The sequence below is a fragment of the Oreochromis niloticus genome, linkage group LG3 (genome assembly GCF_001858045.2).
Source record: "Oreochromis niloticus isolate F11D_XX linkage group LG3, O_niloticus_UMD_NMBU, whole genome shotgun sequence".
NCBI lineage: Eukaryota > Metazoa > Chordata > Actinopteri > Cichliformes > Cichlidae > Oreochromis > Oreochromis niloticus.
The window spans coordinates 44,231,237-44,235,983 of NC_031967.2; the positions used below are offsets into that span (position 1 = coordinate 44,231,237).

General features: G+C 36.5%; 1 long non-coding RNA gene across 1 annotated transcript; it reads left to right on the forward strand.

The window, feature by feature from the left end:
• Positions 1–1,484: 1,484 nt before the first annotated feature.
• LOC109198905 (uncharacterized) lies at positions 1,485–3,552 on the forward strand. Its single transcript, XR_002059439.2, has 4 exons — positions 1,485–1,621; positions 1,772–1,834; positions 2,075–2,223; positions 3,462–3,552. It is a non-coding gene; the product is annotated as an uncharacterized LOC109198905 (long non-coding RNA).
• The last annotated feature ends 1,195 nt before the right edge of the window (positions 3,553–4,747 follow it).

The window sequence follows — 4,747 nt, forward strand, 5'->3', positions numbered from 1 at the left end:
AACTTTGCTATATAGGCTGTTAGTGACGCTGTAACACTGAGTCACAGGAAGTGCTGAGAGTGGAAGACTTAAGGATTGGTCAACATCCGGGGTTTAAGAGCAGATGATCAAAAGCACTGTTTGATGTTTTTGATCCAATGTGGTTCTTGTACAAAAAAACTTCCTCAAGCTTTGAGGACGAAACACAAAGAAACTTCCTCTTTGAGGACAAACTACAGACAAACTTCCTCAATTTTTTTGGTTTGTGGTTCTTTGCAAGAACAAGAAAATAAAAGCCTAACATTTTTCACCACAGTGAAACACATTTGGGAAGTTCCCTCTACCAAAGCTTTTAACAGCATTTTTCTCCCTTGAAATTTTTACTTCTAACACAGCTATTCTCCAATGTCATATTTGTTTTGTCAAAAAAAAGAAAAAAAAAAGAATAGATTTAATAATACCATAGACTCAGTGGTTACTAAGTGCCTCAAAGCAAGAAGGTCCTTTGATTTGATGGAACATGTCACTGATTACAGATCACTGATCTGTGTAAATGAACATCTGCACATGAATATGTCCAATCTGTAGGCGAAGGACAAGATTTATGTCACTGGAAACGTTACTCTTTTCATTTGTTTCAGCAAATGACACAGAAAGCAGTGTTTATTTCTCGGAGTTTATTTCCCTCAAAATCTAAAACACTTGAACCAGAGTAACGCAGAAAGATCAAATGAAAAAAAAGGCAAAGCAGCAGCACTTCAATAATTGTTGCTGAAAGAAGAAATAGCAGTGTAGACTGTAGTAGTTTGAATAAGTGAGTTCCTGAAACTGGATTCCTGTTGAGACTGTAGCTGATCTTTCAGCAAATGACCGCCAAACATTCACCATCACTGCATACAGGAGGAGATTATTGGTGCCATCAAAGTCATTTAACTACAGTTTGTTTCATTTAGGGTCAAATGTTTTGAGGATTAAACTTTATTTGCTTCAATAATCTAAGACACAGTGATGCTGATTTTCAGCATAAAAAACATCACCAATGCAGAACTCTGCATTTGTTTGGAAACTTTCACACATTTGCTCAGTTACTAATAACAGTGCTCTCCTGCACAATTGAACATTTTGAGTCTGCTGAGTGAGGAAATCAATTTCTGCCTCACTGACTCAGCAGACTGGTACGTTTCTCTAAGTTGCTGTGAATCACACATGTTCATGTTTTCAGATACAAGAATAATAAAGCACATGATCAAAAATGAATCATAATGGATTCAAAGTCCAAGATCAATATGTTTTATATTCAGACATTCACCCAACAAGAAATCATTAATGAACAAACAGGTTTCCATCTTTTGTAACACAATGCATTGAACTTACTGTACTTTCAGTTTGAGTTACTCAAAGTGTTTTTACCAACACAGATTAACAAAAAAGCAGAAGTAAAACCATTAAATTATCAAGTTTCTCAGTGCAGACTCCACTCAGTCCCACATTCAAACCAATCAAATCCCAGTTGCAGTAATGTGGGTGGAGCAGCTCAACAATAAACTGCAGGTTGGTACCAGAGTCAAAGCTCCGTCCTACAGTCATTATGTTCTTGTACTGATCTGTGTCGTGTCTTTAAACTCGCTCTTCTGCTTTCAAGGTAAACAGCTTTTATTTATTATCACTCTCAGTCACATTAGCAGCTGTGGGGATTACAGACTATCACAGCTGATCAACTAGATTTAATCACATGTTGGTAAATTAATTAAATTCACTGTGAACATTTCTGCTCTGCTGTTTGATGTGTCAGTGATGACGGCTGTCAGCGAATCACTTTGAAACTAAAAGGAACGGAAAACATGATGTTTCTCAGGTAAGTTCTGCACTTTTAGGAAGAACTTAAATCTGTTTAACACTGACATTTAGGTTTATTTTCAAAAATATTTCTAGAAATATGAGTTTCATGTCTGTGTGTTGAGATTTCATGGAGCACTTTATAGACTACCACTTCTGATCAAATTTGATTGGTTCAAATTTTGAGAAATTAATTAAATTCACTTTGAATATTTCTTCTTTAGTGTGTTGAGATTTAATGGAGTCATTATATATGCAGGCTGCGTGTGAAGAGGGGACAGCAACCAGCCAAATGAAGACTCACTCTGGGTTTTTTCTTGTCCATTGTCTGTCAGCATCGTGACTTCATGGAGTCATTTTACTCTCTTTCTCTGTGGATTTTTATCCTCTCTTTCAATTTCATTAAAGGTAACTAAACTTTTTCTGTTGATCAAGTTTCATGTGTTAAAATAGTTCTGATTGGGACTTTTCTAATGCTTTCTAATTACTTTCTATTTGTAATTTACAAACCGTTTGTTTCTTTTTTAAAATAACTGAGAAGACAGAGTGTCAGATTACAGCAAGTTTCCCATGAACATGAGTAGAGACAATTTAACTTCCCCCTAATTTTTTCTTTGTTTGAAACAAACATGGATGGGTAAACAGTCTGTGCACAAAAGCAGAAGGGAAAATCCTGCTCAAACCATAAACAGTGGTTTATATTTCCTCATTTTTCATGTTCACAGTGAAGAGTTTTGCTTTGTTTCTCCAGCAGGACAATCCTGAAACTGTTTCAGAGTCTCTGTGTTTCCAAACTGAGCTGAGAAATGTTTAAAGTAACATCTGTGTTATTAGTTGATGTTGAGCTCCATCTGCAGGAGGGACACAGTTAAAATGTCATCAGTGTTCATTTATCATGTAGCAGATCTCAGTGGGAGTGGATGTTTGCTGTGGATGCTTACAGGCTGAAATCCTTCTAATGTGACATGTTTTCAGAGCTCACATGTAAATTACAACCATCCAGTTTCTTCTTCATGATTTCAAAACCTCTCAGTGAATCAAGTTTTCTGTGAGCTGTTTAAATTGACTTTAGATTTTGGTGGATGGTCAAACTGTGGCTGCTTAACTGTGCTGACTGCAGAGAGACTGAATAAGTCTGATCAACAGATTCATGATGAAAGTCATGGAAACAAAATCATCATCACAGTTATCTTGGTCAGTACTGAGATCACCTTCATCTCACTGACTGTGGAAACAAAGTGGATTTATTCAAGTTTAAGTAACTCTTTAGTTCAAAATCAGAAACTGATCCAAGAACAATGAAACACGATAATTGTTTTATTTAGTTGATCTTGTTTTAATAAGTAACTAATAATGAACTCTATTAATGGCCTTAATAAAGGCGTCCTGCAGCACAGCTCTCTGATGGTTTCATTATTTCCTTCATGCTGAGGAAAAATCATTGTTTCCATGTTTGTCACAGCAGAACTTCATGAGATTGTTGTTGTTGTTGATTTTGTAGTTTGTAGATGTGTGTTTGATCTTTTTGAACAAATCAACCAACAAAGCAGTGATTATTGACAGTGTTGTCTCTGCCTCACTGTGAAAGGAGTTCTGATGTTGTATAAAGCTGTGAGTGTGTCTGCTCCTCTCTGTCTCCTCAACAGGATCATTTGTAGTGGATGTGACACAGAGCTCCTATCAGGCAGAGGAGAACCACAACATCACACTGGAGTGGACGTTCACCACCAAACCAGACACGTCCATCTCAGCACTGAACATCCTCTGTAGACTCAATAATGACCATAAACACTTAACTTATTGTCTTCGTGACAGTGTTGAGTTCTCAGAGGATGAAAAGTTTTCAGGACGAGTCCAGAGTGACAAAGACGCCCTCAGAGAAGGACGAATCAGACTCCAGCTGTCCAGACTCAGGACTGAGGACTCGGGTCTGTACCTGTGTGAGGTGGACACAGGTTATGGCCGCGGCTCCAACAGCTGCAGAGTCACCGTCTCTGGTAAGATGATTCATTTATACACATGTGATCACTGTGAGCTGTTAAACTGGATCAAGGCTGGATCCAAACATAAAATAATTATTTGTAATTCTAAAATTTATTTTTAGAAGAGACAAAAAAACAAAAAGGTTTCGTTTGTTTAGAAAGTTTCCACCTTCAAACATTTTCTTTTTAAATATCCTGTTTGATTAATGGAGTCGACAATATGGTGTCCCAATACAGGATGCTGTATTTAAACATCAGAATTCTTGTGAGGATCCAACACATCATCACAGCAACTTAATTCACTGCCAAAATATTATATCAAATTTCAACTGTATATGTACTGTATATTCAGTGCGCTGGTTTCAGTCATTATGCAAATGTACTGTTTATAAGGTTTGGGGAAACCTGCAGTCAGCTGAGACTGAAGAAGTCAGTTGGATGAGTGACGAAACGTTTCTCCCACAAAACGCTACGTCCAGATGAACAGAATCAACTTTTGGAGATGTATATGAAATATAAAAAAAAATATTTTATTTAATTTCAGAATCAAAGTCTGAGAAAAAAGAAAAATCTCGGCAAACTGGAAGAATCCGACCAGATCTGGATAAAGAATCCAAAGTCAAAGGTAAAAATAAAACACAAAAATAAATGAAGTCTTTAAAGCTCACTTAAATATTAAGATAATTTATTCACTCTTTAGTACAGATAAGGCAGGTGATCTGTGCCAAAATTCAGAGCTGCATTAGCTCTAAAAATACATCAAACAAAGTAAAACCCATCCATAAACACATCCTGGGCTTCTGAGTTTTCCTTTTTTCCATTTAAAAAAAAATCTGCTTGTTTTTATCATGAATACTGAATTGTGTTTATAATGTAACTGTGGGATTTCTTCTTTTTAGTGTGGGGAATAATTATCCTTGCTGTATATATGTGTGGCTTGCTGATGCTGT